At 37.9% G+C, this 17,798-nt stretch overlaps 1 protein-coding gene across 11 annotated transcripts in view; it reads right to left on the minus strand.

Annotated features, from left to right (window-relative positions):
- The window catches only part of NAALADL2 (N-acetylated alpha-linked acidic dipeptidase like 2), a 1,435,315-nt gene that overhangs the window by 1,320,897 nt on the left and 96,620 nt on the right, over positions 1 to 17,798 (minus strand). For 10 of the 11 annotated variants that reach the window (XM_070072494.1, XM_070072497.1, XM_070072496.1 and 7 more), the window contains one exon: positions 11,374 to 11,436. The exons of the other annotated variant lie outside the window; for it this stretch is intronic. The gene's annotated coding sequence lies outside the window, so the exon portion shown is untranslated. The remainder of the gene's footprint in view (positions 1 to 11,373; positions 11,437 to 17,798) is intronic. 11 annotated transcript variants of the gene reach the window in all.

The raw sequence follows: 17,798 nt of genomic DNA on the forward strand, positions 1-17,798 counted from the left end.
CATGGCTTGGAAGCCCAGCCGCGGAGTCTGCGCACCAGCACTGAAAGAGGAGGTGAGGCAAAACCTCAGTAGCCTGAGAAATTGGCGGGGAAATGGCAAAGAGCCTAGAGGGAACAAGGCTTGAAGCCCCACTGTGGAAAGTTCACCAGGCTGACTGGAAGAGAGAAAACAAATGAATAAATAAGGGGAACCAGCACATACATGAGCCTCTCTCTCCATTCACCTTACAAAGCCGAGCAAGACAAAGAGCAGGTGCCATTTTGGACATACATAAAGCAGCGCCCGCCATCGGCCAAGCAAAAAAACCTGACTCTGGTGGGGAGAAATAACAGGAGGTTAGGAGCTAGTGAAGGTATGTAGCTAATGAACTGAGACTGTGAAAATCTGAGGGTGGGCAAGAGAACTCAGGGAGTATACAAACTCAGTAACCTTTGCAACCCGGTGGGAGACTGAAGAGAAATTAGAGACAACACTGAGGGCTGCACAGACCCTCTGTGTGGTCCTTGAGGTAGAGCAGATAAATACACACAGGGGCCAGATTTCATACATTGACTACCCTCAACTCCGCTCAGCTGTGCAGAATTACTTCCCTTCTGAGTCAAAAAAAAAAAAAAAAAGAGAGAGAGAGAGAGAGAGAACAACCTGGGTGTGTCACCTTTGGCACACCCTTAACCCTGAAGAACCAAACAGAGCTCTCTGGCCACACCCATCACAGCCTCTAAGGATCCATCAAAAGCAGACAGTCCACTTAATCTAGAGTCATAGTATAAAAAGAAAAACCACTACCACAAAGAAACCAAAGAATATCTCCACAATGCCAAACAACAAACGCAGAAACTGAGGTAACAAGAACAAGGAAGACACTATGATACCCCAAATGAACAACACACCCCAATTCAAGATATGAAGATGATAAGATAGAAAAAATGCAAGAAACAGATCTCAAAAAATTTATAAGAACATTAAGAAGTTCTCAAAAACAAATTCTTGAACTACAGAAATCCTTATTGGACAGGATAGAAAATCTCTCTCCTGAAAATGAAATCTTAAGGAGGAATCAAAATGGAATGAAGCAACTAGTAGAACATGAAACTGTGATAGTCCACTCTGCCTGTCAAAAATTTAAAAAAAAAAAAATAGAAATCATAATGAAATGAAGAATTCAGTAGATCAAATGGCAAACACATTAGAGAGCCTTAAAAACAGAATGAGTGAAGCTAGAAAATATCTTTGGGAAAATGGCAGGGCAAAGTTACTACTTATCAATAGTCACATTGAATGTTAATGGACTCAACTCTCCAGTTAAAAGGCACAGACTGGCTGAATGGATTAAGGAACAAAACCCATCTATTTGCTGCCTACAAGAAACACATCTTTCCAAGAAAGATGCATGCAGACTGAAAGTGAAAGGTTGAAAAAAGATATTCTATGCCAACAGAAACCAAAAAAAGCAGGTGTTGCCATATCAATATCAGACAATATAAACTTTAACACAAAAACTGTTAAGAGAGACAAAGAGGGACACTATATAATGATTAAGGGTTCAATTCAACAGGAAGATGTAACTATTATAAATGTATATGCACCTAATTACAGGGCACCGGTTTATTTAAAAGATATGTTAACGGACTTAAAGGGAGACTTAGATTCCAATACAATAGTACTGGGGTTTCATACTCCACTCTCAGAAACAGACAGATCAACCGGACAGAATATCAACAAGAAAATAGCAGACTTAATCGACACTATTGCCCAGATGGATCTAACAGATATCTATAGAACTTTCAATCTACATTTAAAGATTTTACATTCTTCTCAGCAGTGCATGGAACCTTCTCTAGGACTGACCACATACTAGGCCATAAAGCAAGTCTCAGCAAATTTAAAAGAATTAGAATCATACCATGAAGCTTCTCAGACCACAGCAGAAGGAAGGTGGAAATTAGCAACTCAGGAATCCCTAGAGAGTATGCAAACACATAGAGACTAAACAACATGCTCCTGAATGAACACTGGGTCATAGAAGAAATCAAAAGAGAAATCAAAAAATTTCTGGAAGTAAATGAGGATAACAATACAACATAGCAAAACTTATGGGATATGGCAAAGGTAGTGTTGAGAGGAAAGTTTATAGCAATAGGTGCCTATATCAAGAAATTGGAAAGGCACACAAATAAATGAGCTCTCAACACATCTCAAGGATCTAGAAAAACTGCAGAAAACCAGACCCAAATTTAGTAGCAGAAGAGAAATAATTAAAATCAGAGAAGAAATCAACAGGATTGAATCAAAAAAAAATTACAAAAAGTCAGCCAAGCGAAGAGCTGGTTTCTTGAAAACAATAAATAAAATTGACACCATTGGCACAACTAACTAAAAAAAGAAAAGACCCAAATCAATAAAATCAGAGATAAAAAAAGGAAATGTAACAGCAGACACCACAGAAATAAAAATAATCATCAGAAATTGCTACAAAGAGTTGTATGCCAGCAAACAGGGAAATCTATCAGAAATGGACAGGCTCCTAGACACATGCAATCTACCTAAATTGAAGACATAGAAAACCTAAATAGACCCATAACAGAGAAAGAAATTGAAACAATAATAAAGGCCCTCCCAACAAAGAAAAGCCCAGGACCAGATGAATTCACTGTTGAGTTCTACCAGACATTTAAAGAAGAACTAACTCCAGTTCTTCTCAAACTATTCAGAACAATCGAAAAAGAGGGAATCCTCCCAATTCTTTCTATGAAGCCAGCATCACCTTAATCCCTAGGCCTGAGAAGATGCAGCATTGAAGAAAATTACAGACCAATATCCCTGATGAACATAGACATAAAAATACTCAATAAAATTCTTGCCAACAGAATACAACAACACATCAGAAAAATCATCTACCCAGACCAAGTGGGATTTATCCCTGGTGTGCAGAGATGGTTCAATGTGCACAAATCAATCAATGTGATACACCACATTAACAAACTGCAGAAGAAAAACCATATGATTATCTCAATAGATGCAGAGAACGCATTCGATAAAATACAACACACATTCATGATGAAAACTCTAAGCAAACTGGGTATGGAAGGAACATTCCTTAATACAATCAAAGCAACTTATGAAAAAACCACGGCCAACATCCTATTGAATGGGAGGAAGTTGGAAGCATTTCCACTGAGATCTGGAACCAAACAGGGATGCCATTCTCACCACTGCTATTCAATATAGTCTGGAACTTTTAGCCAGAGCCATCAGGCAAAAAAAAGAAATTAAAGGGATACAAATTGGGAAGAAAGAAGTCAAACTATACCTCTTTGCAGATGATATGATTCTTTATGTAGGGGAGCCAAAGAACTCTACTAAAAAACTACTGGAACTCACAGAAGAGTTTGGCAAAGTAGCAGGATATAAAATCAATGCACAAAAATCAACAGCCTTTGCATACACAGGCAATGACACGGATGAAAAAGAACTTCTAAGATCAATCCTATTCACAACAGCCACAAAAACAATCCAATATCTTTGAATAAACATAACCAAGGATGTCAAAGATCTCTATGATGAGAATTAAAAATCTTAAAGACAGAAATAGAAGAGGACACCAATAAATGGAAAAATCTTCCATGCTCATGGATTGGAAGAATCAATATCAATCAAAATGTCCATTCTCCCAAAAACAATTTATAGATTCAATGCCAATCAAGATAACAAAGACATTCTTCTCAAATCTAGAAAAAATGATGCTGAAATTCATATGGAGACACAGGAGACCTCAAATAGCTAAAGCAATTTTGTACAACAAAAACAAAGCCGGAGGCATCACAATCCCAGATTTCAGGACATACTACAGGGCAGTTGATACCAAAACAGCATGGTACTGGTACAAAAACACACGGATAGACCAATGGAACAGAATAGAAACACCAGAAATAAACCCAAACATCTACAGCCAACTTATATTTGATTGAGGATCTAAAAACAAGGACAGTCTATTCAATTAATGGTGCTGGGAAAACCGGATTTCCACCTGCAGAAGCATGAAGCAAGACCCCTACCTTACATCTTACACAAAAATCCACTCAACATGGATTAAAGACCTAAATCTATGACCCAAAACCATCAAATTATTAGAGAACATTGGAGAAACCCTGCAAGATATTGGCACTGACAAAGAATTCTTGGAAAAGACCCCAGAGGCACAGGCAGTCAAAGCCAAAATTAACAATTGGGATTGCATCAAATTGAGAAGTTTCTGTACTGCAAAGAAACCGTCAGGAAAGTGAAGAGGTTACCAACAGAGTGGGAAAACAATATTTGCAAACTATGCTACAGATAAAGGATTAATAACCAGAATCTACAAAGAGATCAAGAAACTCCACAACAACAAAACAAACAACCCACCTAAGAGATGGGCCAAGGACCTCAATAGACATTTTTTCAAAATAGGAAATCCAAAGGGCCAACAGACACATGAAAAAATGTTCAAGATCACTAGCAACAGGGAAATGCAAATCAAAACCACAATGAGGTTTCACCTCACCCCAGTTAGAATGGCTCACATTCAGAAATCTACCAACAACAGATGCTGGCGAAGATGTGGGGAAAAAGGCACACTAACCCACTGTTAGTGGGAATGCAAACTGGTTAAGCCACTATGGAAGTCACTCTGGAGATTCCTCAGAAACTTAAATATAATCCTACCATACAAGCCAGCCACCCCACTACTTGGAATTTACCCAAAGGAAATTAAATCGGCAAACAAAAAAGCGGTCTACACCTTAATGTTTATTGCAGCTCAATTTACAATAGGTAAGACCTGGAATCAACCTAAATGCCCATCAACAGTAGACTGGATAAAGATATTATGGGACATGTACTCTATAGAGTACTATACAGCAGTAAAAAATAATAAATAAAAAATAAATAAATAAATAAAAAAACAATGAAATCCAGTAATTTGCAACAAAATGGAGGAATCTGGAAAACATCATGCTGAGTGAAATAAGCCAGTCCCAAAGGGAAAAATATCATATGTTCTCCCTGATCGGTGACAACTAACTGAGCACCAAAAAGGAAACCTGTTAAAGTGAAATGGACACTATGAGAAATGGTAACTTTATCAGCCATTGCCCTGAATGTTGGTGAAGAACTTAATATGTTATCCCTCTTAGTATTTTTCTTGGTTGTTCTACTTAATACTATTGGTTGAATTCTGTAATTAATACAGTTATTCTTAAGTTTTGAAACTTAACTGAAAAGCGATCCCTGTTAAATATAAGTGTGGATATGAGAGAGGGAAGAGTCGAATAATTTGGGACATGCTCAATCGAACTTGCCCCAAAAGGTAGAGTTAGAAACATACCATGGGATTCCAATTCAATCCCATCAAGGTGGCAGGTACCAATGCCATCTCACTAGTACAAGTGATCAATTTCTGTTCACAACTGATCATCATGATAGGACTAAGAGTCAAAGGGATCACATAAACAAGACTAATGTCTTGAAAATACTAACCGATAGAAAAAAAAAAAGAGAGAAAACGATCCAACATGGGATTCGGGACACACAGCAGACTCATAGAATTCCAAATGTCCTAAAGAGCACTCTGGCCTCAGAATCAGTGCTTAAGGCATTCAGATCCAGCTAAAAAGCCCATGAGGGTATTTCAGGCATGGAAAGCCAAGACACTGGCCAAAAAAAAAAAAAATGAAATGAAATGACCTAAATGAAAGATATCTGCGAGTAAGATCCCAGTGGAAAGAACAGGTCATCAAAGAAGGAGGTTTCTTTCTCTGAAGGGAGGAGAGAACTTCTACTTTGACTATGACCTTGTCTAAATATGATCAGAGTCAGCGAATTCAAAAGGTTTCCATAGCATTGGCAACTCCTGACAAGAGCCAAGGGTTATTACTGATGCCATAAACAAGAGTGTCAATTTGTTAAGTCAACAACAGGAGTCACTGTGCACTTACTCCTCATGTAGGATCTCTGTTGTTAGTGTGCTGTACATTGAGATTTAATGCTGTAACTAGTACTCAAACAGTACTTTATACTTTGTGTTTCTGTGTGGGTGCAAACTGTTGAAATCTTTACTTAATATACACTAAATTGATCTTCTGTATATAAAGAGAATTGAAAATGAATCTTGATGTGAATGGAAGTGGGGAGGGAGAGGGAAAGGAGAGGGTTGCGGGTGGGAGGGAAGTTATTGGGGGGGGGAAGCCATTGTAATCCATAAGCTGTACTTTGGAAATTTATATTCATTAAATGAAAGTTAAAAAAAGAAAAACTTTGATTCTACCAGATACAAAATCAAATATGAAGTACAACAAATATGTATCCTAAACAGAAACTTGTCATTCCAGTTATCTGAGACATTTTAATTTAATTCTCTACTTCTACGCTCATAAGACAAAAGGAATATAGGTCACAGCTATTAAAAGAATAAAATTAGGCTGAATTTTCCATAGACAAATGAACAACATTTATGAATGAGATAACCCAAATGTAAAGTCCCTAGCCTCATACTGTACCTGGCCCTAGCACCAGTTTCTCAAGAGCCACACTGTGTTACTGAGAAAAGGCTTTGTCTTAATGCAGAAGAACCAAATCTGTCACAGTTACTAGAGATCTGCATAAATATATTAAAGGAAAACAGAACCCCAATTGGGCATGTTGGCATGAATAGAATAGAGGAGTTTACACCCCTCTGTAGAAACAATTAAAACAATTAAAGTTTTTCTTGTCAAAAAGCCAACTTCAATTGTTGTGTGTAAAATTCATAAGAAGTCTTCCTGCTAGAGTTAAATTTGACTACTGTAACTTTCATATTATAGTATTGTATTGTCCCACTTTCTCAGAAAGTGTGTGGACAATTACATTTAGTAACTTAAAGAGAATATTTGGCACAAGGAATTTGTTAACTTGCACGTTATGCATTCCTGCTAAGGTAATGTTATAGAACAGGTGCTGTCAGAGTCAGGGGTAGAAGCAAAAGAAAGAAACCAACAGACAGAACAAGCACAGGGAAGGACTCTGAAACAACCGAGCCTGAGCCTGTTACCACCACCTGGCCCAGCCAGAAGCCAACCAACCCGACTGATGGTCCAGCTTATAGGTGTTTATACATCCCATTTGTGGGAGGCAGAATCCGTCTCCTGTAGGAAGCAAAGCCTGCCTCCCATAATATGGCGCTGATAAGGAGTAACCAGCTTTTACACAGCTGATTCATCTTGATTACTAGAAGCTGCAGGAGCCGATTCATCCTCTGATTGGAAGAGAACGGCATGCTCGACACGAGGACAGGCGGAGCACGGATTGGTGGAGAGGACTATAAAGGAGGAGAGAGACAGCACGGTGGTGTGGGTTGGTTGGAGGGTGCGTTGGAGAGTTCGCGGGGAAGTTTGCTGTTTTGTTCTTTCTCGTTTCTCTCTACTCATTCTTGCTTTGGGAGTTCGTTGTTTGCTCATTCTTACTTTACTATAGAAAAGACTTGTAAAAAAGGGAACAACAAGCGTCCGGACCGGTGCGGCCCCTCCGCGTGTGGAGGAGCAGCACCACTGGCAGACCTGGCCATAGCTGCGCATTTTTATTTTTATTCTTTCTCTTGATAGAAGAAAATCTGTTTTTTGAACTTGGGGCCCAATTTGCTACACCAAATATATAAGAAATTAGTGGGGTTTTCTTCTTATTCTTTTGTTCTCCTTTTTATAGTAAAGGAACTAATCATTTTTGTTACATTCATTAGAAATTCCTATGTTCTTTTAAAGAAGTAATATATCTGGTAAGTTGTTATAGATTTTTGGATGATTTGTTTGGACTCTTTATTAAAACATCATTGCTTAAATTTTAGTTAGTAGAAATCCATACTCGTTATTGACAGTTGGTCACATTTTCACTAAAAACACATTTCTGTGGGATTATGAAGATGATTAGAATGCAGTTATTTCACCTGCACCAGCTGTATACCAGAAATTAATGGCTGCTAAACTGAATCAGATACCATGAGTTAGTTACCACCAAGTGCTGAACATGGATTTAGGCACCCGGTGGCAAGCTCCTAGGCTAAATTTCCCTAGAGTGAAGTACCAATACTCATTAGGACTTCCTGTTATGGAATACCAGGCAGTCAACAGTCCCCCATTCTACTGCCCTTACTGCTGCTGCTTTTCTCTACTCTTGTTTTAGGCTGTAATAAACTTGGCCATTCTAACCTATACTCTGATTGATAGCAAGCCAAATAAATGTCCATTATTTCAAAACATAAGGCAGCAGTTATTTGAGAACTGCCTCCTCTACTTAGCTTTTACAACTTTGAATATAAAATATAAATATAAATGTTTATTTCCAAATCATTAACTTTAAAAATTGTATTTCATATTGATTTTCATTTTGGGAAAAATATTTTAAATGACCTATCAATATTATTGGGCTTATTGAAACCGTCAGTTTATGATTCTATCCTGGGACCAGTTTAAAAAAAATAAAATAAAAAAACTGTGAGCTTACAACCCTTCATGGAGCCTCAGATAAGCATTCACGGTTCTTCCGGATTTTGAAGTGGCCACACCAAAAACAATTTCACAGAAATACTCCAAGGGCAATCAGGCAGTTAAGATGGCCATAAAATGCACATTTTAAAGGGATAACCCTACAAAAATATGTCATAGGAAAATATCTAGAGACCTTTACAATGGCAAGAAAAGAGAATCCATGTTGGATTTAACTAAATTCAAAGTCCATACTATATAATAACATACACTCTTAAAAATTTTTGTGTTGTAAATTACAGTATCATATTTTCAAAAGACTCCTTATTAAGTGAATCTTTCTTCCAAAACAAGTAAAATTCATTTCCCGTGGTACATTATCTAAAAATATCTGGTTAATTTAATACTAGTTTTCATTTCTTCTCTGTCTTTATAGAAGATAGATTTTGCAATGCATTTTGAATATTTTCTAGAGTTAAAAGAATATCAGATACATTTGTTATTTATTTTTGTTAAGAGTTATTTTCTTTACTTATTCTTAGTTTCCTCCAAACCTAATTCAGCTTAAGAGATTTTATTAATGCATAATTGTTTCCTTCTAAATAATTAACTTTTAAAATTACATCTCACGTTGATCTCCTTTGAAGAAGAATCCCATTGAGAATCTAGAAGTAAAGGGGACACACTGAAAGGAATTTCGTCATTTGTGCCAATTGATGAAGGAAAGAATAATACTGGCCATAAACAGTCAACCTTTGAGGAAGCATCTGTTAGGTCAACCTAAACATTTTTACAATCTATTGTATTTTTCCTCAATATAAAGAAAGCTTGCCATAAGACAGAGACAGAGAGGTATCCTTTTTATTTATTTATTTATTTATTTATTTATTTATTTATTGACAGATAGAGTTAGACAGTGAGAGAGAGAGAGAGACAGAGAGAAAGGTCTTCCTTCTGTTGCTTCACCCCCCCAAATGGCTGCTATGGCCGGAGCTATGCTGATCCAAAGCCAGGAGCCAGGTGCTTCCTCCTGGTCTCCCATGCGGGTGCAGGCACCCAAGCACTTGGGCCATCCTCCACTGCCTTCCTGGGCCACAGCAGAGAGCTGAACTGGAAGAGGAGCAGCCGGGACTAGAACCCAGTGCCCATATGGGATGCCGGCACAGCAGGCAGAGGATTAGCCAAGTGAGCCACAGCACTGGCCTCCGAGAAGTATCTTTCATCACTGGCTCACTCCCCAAATGACCACAACGGGCCGATCCAAAGCCAGGAACAGGGAGCTTCATCCAGGTCTCCCAAGTGGGTACAGGAGCCCAAGCACTTGGCCCATCCTCCACTCTTTTCCCTGGCACATTATCAGGGAACTAGAAATGAAGTCAGGACTTGAACTGGCGCCCATATGGGATGCCAGCACCCAGGCAGGAGCTTTATACACTATGCTACAATGCCAGCCCCTAGATAACATCTTCATGTTCAGTCTTGTCTGTGGGGTTGTTTCATGAACTTTAGGTCCTGTACAACTTGTAACTACCAAGTAACTTACTGATGCCCATTTGCCATCATCAAAATTTCTAAAAGAATACTATGTTGCTAACCAATCAAAGAAGGGCCATAAGCACTATGGACCAACCCTGAATCTGCACATGAACTGAACATGCATCTCTTAACCCCAACTTCAATCTACCCCTAATCCTTTGAGGAGCCCAGAAATTAGGTGATAGCTGTCTGGCCTCTTGCTCCGCAGTTTGCAACAAACAGCTACTTTTTCCACTAACCTGATGTCAGTGATTGCTTACTTTACATTAGACAAGCAGACACAGATTTGGGGGGATCCAAAACAAATGTAGTATTCTGCCATATCCTGTCACTCCCTGAACACACATCATTCCCTGAACAGTAACTCTCTCCCCCGGCTTAGGCGCCAACCTCCTAACTCATACTGTACCCCATACTATTCCTATCGCTATACTCTTCACCCTGTGTCGTCCTCGTACTTTCCTGTTTTCTTAACTAATTCCTACTAGACTGTAAACTCTTGAGAAGTGGATACATATTCCTCACCACTATCTGCTCAGTGTGAAGATTCTAGTACTTAATAATGCTCATTAAATACTTGTGAAACAAATGAGTGAATTGTTCAAACATCTATTTCCAAAATGAAACAATATTGCTAATTTACCCATTCCATGATCCTTCAAATCTATAGTAGGTGTAATAATCTCAAATTATAGTATAATCTATAACTATATGGATTAAAATATCTTAAAGTATAAATAAATGAAGATTTGCTTTCCTTTAATTAATAACTATACAAAAAAAAAAAAACTCCTGGCAATTTCAAATTAGTTCTATTTTTTCCCCAATCCATATAGACTTAGTATTCAACCACCACTATGATATACTTACATAAGCTAATTTATATAATTCCTTAGCACAGATCCGGCTTAGAGAGAGTCCTCAACCATATCAGTTGATGGCTATAGTGTTGCTGAACTTATTTACACAGAAAGAAATAAATAATGTATATAAATGATGTGATACATAAGTTATATGATACACCTATATATTCAAGATAAAATTAGACACTTAATGGAGTTGTTTGAACTCATAGGATGTAAATATACCAATGTCTTCATTACAAGTAATATTGTTTATTATTATTATCAGATTAAGCATAAGAGCAAATCATTTAGTTTTATAGTTTTTTGTATTTCATCAGATAACTTCTTCAAGCGATCAAATATGTAAGTATACAATTGACATAATAACTCTTTTTGACAAAAATAGTAGTCACAGAGAGAAAGAAGGGGAAGAGTTTTTGTTTTTTACAATGGTTTCAATGGCTTTCCAAATATTTTTAAAAGGTCACCAACAGAGGGCTTACCTGAGGTCATATGAAAGAGGCCCTAAACCATCAAACGCTATTTCCAACGTCCAGCTGGGAGATCTAAAACAGAGAGTAACAAAGACAGTTTGTGACAAAGCTGACACATAGTATTCTAGAAGGAGTGAAATCAATTGTGACATTTTTCATTTATTTGTAAATGCCTCTTTGGCACTACACTCACTCAAAGGACTGCTGCTTTTTACAGAATAGGGGAGGTGATGGTAAAATAGAGGAATCCTGACAGTTGCTTTAATGAGATTCTGCATTGGGGCTATTCTAACACTTTCACCCAACAAGGAGCTTGCCCTTCAATTTCAATATCATAACTCAGTAATTTGGAAAATGCTATCTCTATGAAAAACTAAACCAGCTAGCCTTTAATAGCCATTACACTGTTCACTTATCCCTTTTCTTTCAATTAGAGGAAAACATTCTACAGCAAGTGCTATATCTAAATGTCAGCCATATACATCAATTACCTCTTTTCATTAAAATGGTGTTGTTTTATTAAAAACTGTAATATGCAGTTTGACTGAACAGCCCAAGAGAGTCTATAGTAACTCATTGTTTGCTTGGAAATATCTAGGAGTAAAATTTAAACTGTAATTTAAAAAAAAGACTTTGGGGGCGCCGGATTCTGTCCCAGTTGCCCCTCTTCCAGGCCAGCTCTCTGCTGTGGCCTGGGAGTGCAGTGGAGGATGGCCCAAGTACTTGGGCCCTGCACCCCATGGGAGACCAGGAGAAGCACCTGGCTCCTGCCTTCGGATCAGCGCGGTGCGCCGGCCGCAGCACACCGGCCGCGGCAGCCAATGGAGGGTGAACCAACGGCAACGGAAGACCTTTCTCTCTGTCTCTCTCTCTCTCTCACTGTCCACTCTGCCTGTCAAAAAAGAAAAAGACTTTTATTTTTATATTTTGTATTTCTACAATAAAGGAAAATTATTGCTAAGGTAAATTTTCATGTTCTTTGTAATTTGAGAAACTAAAGCTATCTAAAGATTTGACAATTTATTCACTCAAATGTTCTTTGATGACACATTAAGTGTTAGGTGAAGTTGTGAAGCAACTGGAATAAATCTACTTTCAAAAAGTGAATTATAGGAGCTGGTGATGTGGCATGGCAGATAGACACTGCATACAGTGTCAGCATCCCATATGGGCACCGGTTCAAGTCCTGGCTGCTCCACTTCTGATCCAGTCTCTGCTATGGCCTGGGAAGGCAATGGAGGATGGCCCAAGTCCTTGGGCCCCTGCACCCACATGGGAGACCCTGAGAAGGCTCCTGGGTCCTGGCTTCGGATCGGCTTAGCTCTGGCAGCTGTGGCTATCTGGGGAGTGGACAAACGAATGGAAGACCTTTCTCACTCTCTCTCTGCCTCTCCTTCTCTCTTTGTGTAACTCTGCCTTTCAAATCAATCAATCAATCTTTTTTAAAAAGTGAATTATATTGTGCAGGAAAAATGCAATCCAATCCAGAGCTGAGTTAAATACCTATCATCTATTAGCCAACCAATAGATATTTGTTGAACTGCTAAACAACAAATTATGAGTGGCAATGCAATTCTTGCCATTATTGGTTCATAGTTTAGATCCCAGAAAAATAAACTAATTATGATTTACAGAAGTAACAGTCTAATAAGTTCCCTTTGCCTGTTTATAATATATAATTAGTAATATATATTGCACAACACTGCTGTGATTATGAAATATAAGTGCAGGAATAAAGTACTTAGTACAGTTTCTAGCTTACAGTAAGCTGTCAGTAAGTGACTGCTATAATTCTGCAGTTTTGTTTTGACCAAAACAAATGATATCTTTCTCAAATACAAGAATAAAAGTCACAACATTTTTAGAATTTTTTTATGTTAGAATCGTATGATGAGCATTAGATCTATCTCTTCTGCCAATAGCCTCTTTGAAACTTAGTTCTCTCACCAGAAAAATGTGACTTATATTCCTACCTTTACATAAAATACCAACCCTCCTTGGCTATGAAAGTTCTCTAGCTACTTCAAGTACTCTAAGTAATACAGTCTGAGACTATGTCCAATGAATATAGCAGTAAGCACTATTTTAGTGAAACATGTTTCTTATGTTGGTAATTTTACCTTCCAAGTCAAAAGTTAGTTTTCAGATAATCTTCAGTAAAGCTCACAAACAAAACTTTTCGAGAAGCTAAATGTGTACATATTCATGAAACCTTTTACTTCCCATCCTTATTCTGTTTATCTAAAAAAGTTCTAACCTACAGAACTTAGCTATGCATTCAAATCTCTAGGAGGGTGTTTCTCAGTGTCAGTATTTATATTCAACTCCAGAACAATTACATCAATGTATTTTTTTTTTTTTTTTTGACAGGCAGAGTGGACAGTGAGAGAGAGAGACAGAGAGAAAGGTCTTCCTTTTGCTGTTGGTTCACCCTCCAATGGCCGCCGCGGCTGGCGCGCTGCGGCCGGCGCACCGCGCTGATCCGATGGCAGGAGCCAGGAGCCAGGTGCTTTTCCTGGCCTCCCATGGGGTGCAGGGCCCAAGCACCTGGGCCATCCTCCACTGCACTCCCTGGCCACAGCAGAGGGCTGGCCTGGAAGAGGGGCAACCGGGACAGAATCCGGCGCCCCAACCGGGACTAGAACCCGGTGTGCCGGCGCCGCAAGGCGGAGGATTAGCCTAGTGAGCCGCGGCGCCGGCCCATCAATGTATTTTTTAAAAGCTCCCCACTTGATTCTAATGGATCACTAGGATTCACAGCCACTAGCCTGGTGTCTCATATTGTTTCTTCAATAAACACTTTTGGCTTCCCAACTAAGTCATCTTTTCCTCTTCTTTGCTAGGTAGAGGGCTTCATCTTTGGTGTTCTTTCCTTCCATGTAGCTCTGGAGATGAAGAATGTATGCCCAGACTCAAGACAACTCTGATGAGGCATAGTCAATTACAGTGGTTCCCATCACCTCACACCAGGAATGATGAGGGGTATATATGTTACATATGGCAGAAAATGTGTTCCTGGGCCTTCTAACAGTTTATTATATCCCAAGACTGAATTTAGGTCAAAAGTTTCTTTTGTTCATATTTTGAAATATTTTTATGGACTCAATAATATGGTGAAAAATGTCTCATTGTTACACATTAAGTAATGTCTTTTTTTTATTCAAATGTCCTTCTGGCACTGTTACTAAGAAATAATTTGTAATATGGACATAGATATAAGGAACTTAAGAGTAAATGCTGTCATTGAATATAATTTTTCAAAAGTAATTTGTTTAAATCTTTAAATATACATGTAATATGCAAGATTAAAATATATTTTCTATATCACACAAACATACATAGATTGTTTGCCTTTTTAATTGTTGCAAAGCATATGATCTATTGAAGCAGAGGAAAGTATTTTTTAATATCCAATCACAACAAACTTGTTTGCTTTGAATTGATTCTATATATAGCTTACATTTCTTCCAGACAGAATGTCTTATTTTCAAATATTCAGACCACAATTTTAGTTCTGAAATGTTATCTCTTTTCTTTAAGCAATAATTTTCTGGACCAGAGGATACTGGTGACATTCTGGAATGATGGTTTATTGTCAACCACACAGTTAGAATAAAAATAACCAAAATTTGTTCCAAGATCCACTATGGAATTTTAAACTGGTATACACCATAATCATCATGCTCAAATCTGAACCAGATTGGTAACCAGTTCTGGTTACTTGAAAATTTGGTAAGTTCCTTTATGTTGTTTCACCCTTCCTCCATGATCCCCATGAATCTATATTATTTTTTCACTTGGGTAGTAAATTATTTTTTAACTTTTATTTAATAAATATAAATTTCCAAAGTACAAGCTTTGGATTATAGCGGCTTTTCCCCCCCATAACCTCCCTCTCACCCACAACAATCCCATATTCCACTCCCTCTCCATTCCCATTCACATCAAAATTCACTTTCAATTCTCTTTATATACAGAAGATCAATTTAGCATATACTAAGTAAAGATTTCAACAGTTTGCACCCACATAGAAACACAAAGTATAAAGTACTGTTTGAGTACTAGTTATACCGCTAATTGACATAGTACAACACATTAAGACAGAGATCCTACATGAGGAGTAAGTGCACAGTGACTCCTGTTGTTGACTTAACAAATTGACACTCTTGTTTATGGTGTAATCACCCTAAGCTCTTGTCATGAGGTACCAAGGCTATGGAAGCCTCCTGAGTTTGCCAACTCTGATCTTATTTAGACAAGGCCATAATCAAAGTGGAAGTTCTTTCCTCCCTTCAGAGAAAGGTACTTCCTTCTCTGATGGCTCATACTTTCCACTGGGATCTCACTCACAGAGATCTTTCATTTAGGTCACTTTTTTGCCAGAGTGTCTTGGCTTTCCATGCCTGAAATACCCTCATGGGCTTTTTAGCTGGATCTGAATGCCTTAAGGGCTGATTCTGAGGCCAGAGCGCTGTTTAGGACATCTGCCATTCTATCAGTCTGCTGTGTATCCGGCTTCCCATGTTGAATCATTCTCTCCTTTTTAATTCTATCAGTTAGTATTAGCAGGCACTAGTCTTGTGTATGTGATCCCTTAGACTCTTAATCCTATCATTATGATCAACTGTGAACTGAAACTGATCACTTGGACTAGTGAGATGGCATTGGTACCTGCCACCTTGATGGGACTGAATTCGAATCCCCTGGCACGTTTCTAACTCTACCACTGGGAGTAAGTCCGATTGAGCATGTCCCAAATTGTATATCTCCTCCCTCTTTTTTTCCCACTCTTATATTTAATGGGCATCACTTTTCAGTTAAATTTAAATACCTAAGAATAATTGTGTATTAATTAAAGAGTTCAACCAATGGTATTAAGTTCCTTTATGTTGCTTTACCATTTCTCCATGATCCCCATGACTCTATATTATTTATATGTGGAGAAGGAAGAAACTAGACTAGCATCAGTGTTTAGGATTTTTGAGGTAGAACACAGAATACTTGTACCAGTATTAGGAACTATAGCTTCTGAGAGCCAACCAAGATTATTAGACAGGAGTAAACAGGGATTTGGACGGGTGAGAGGACTCCATATATGATCTCTTCCCCCATAACCCAACAAACACCCAGTTAAAGGTAAAATTGTTTAATTTGATGGATTACTTTCAGAAACCAAAGGGAAATGAAGCTTAATGTAGGCCCAACTGAGTAAAAAAAGCTGATATTAAGAGGGTGCAGTTAAGAAGGAAAAGATTGCTGTAAAGAAAGAAAAAAGGAGGGCAGAAATTCTTAGGGAATATTTCAGAAAAGATCAGGTTATGAAACAAGGGCTCAGATAAATGTTACCACAGTGTAGCTTGGAAAATCTCAGCATAATTTTGTTTCCCACACTATTCTACAAGCTTCTGAGAATACTGCTGTGACATTCACTCTTTGAATACCAACATAATTCAATGAATAACTGAATCTGATTGAAATAGGAGAACTCCTCCAACAAGGGTCTTTGTTCCTACTTGTCCTAAATTTAGGCAAGCCTGACACATTCCCTTCCACTTCTTGACAGTGGTAAGAACATAGCAGAGCCGGAAATCTCATGGGCTGTGTTTCTTTTCCCAGCATCTTTATCTCAGTGACTGCTTTATAGAAGTCCTGGGGATAGGATACCACTTTTCAATCCCTGCTGATAATAGAGTCTCTGGCAATGATCACTAGTTCATAAGATTAAGACAGATTCCTCAAAATTGTAGTATATTTTGTTGAACTTCATTGGGAACTCTGGGCTCCTATTCTGGTATCTTTTCTATTCTGCAAATGATGAGAACTTTTATGACAAATTGCTCTGCACACTCTACAACGTTGTAGGTGCTCATGTTTGTTCTCAGTCCTCCTTATCCAATGACAGTTACCTAATATCATCTCTACACTCGCTCCTTGCCCCCAAGAACTAGACTGAAGACAAAGCGGAGACCTAATAAATGTCTGATACATTGAAATAAATTATAAATGAAAAACCTACAGCCTGCTCTATTTCTATTTTTATTAAAACTGCCTTTACAAAGATTTCTTCTACCTTTTGGAGCATTAAACTACAAATACTGGAGTCATTTATTTTATTTCAGAAGTATAAAATCAACATTGCTTTTAAAAGGTCTAAGATTTTTAAGAGGAATTTAACAATTTAAAATGCATTTCTAGAGGCAAGCCCTTATTTCTTATGAATTCCATTTCATTCACAGAAATATAGGAAATGTCTTAAGAACCACTGGTATTTCAATTGTAAATATTATGGAAAGTTGTATTACAATGCAGACAGCTGATTCAGAGGCCCAGCAGAGCAATAATAATATTTAACAACACCCTGTAGAGGGGGTATAAATTTTAATGGTATCACTCATAAAATCCATGTTTTAAAGGTTACAAAACAGAATCAAGTT

The sequence above is a fragment of the Oryctolagus cuniculus genome, chromosome 4 (assembly GCF_964237555.1).
Source record: "Oryctolagus cuniculus chromosome 4, mOryCun1.1, whole genome shotgun sequence".
Taxonomy (NCBI): domain Eukaryota; kingdom Metazoa; phylum Chordata; class Mammalia; order Lagomorpha; family Leporidae; genus Oryctolagus; species Oryctolagus cuniculus.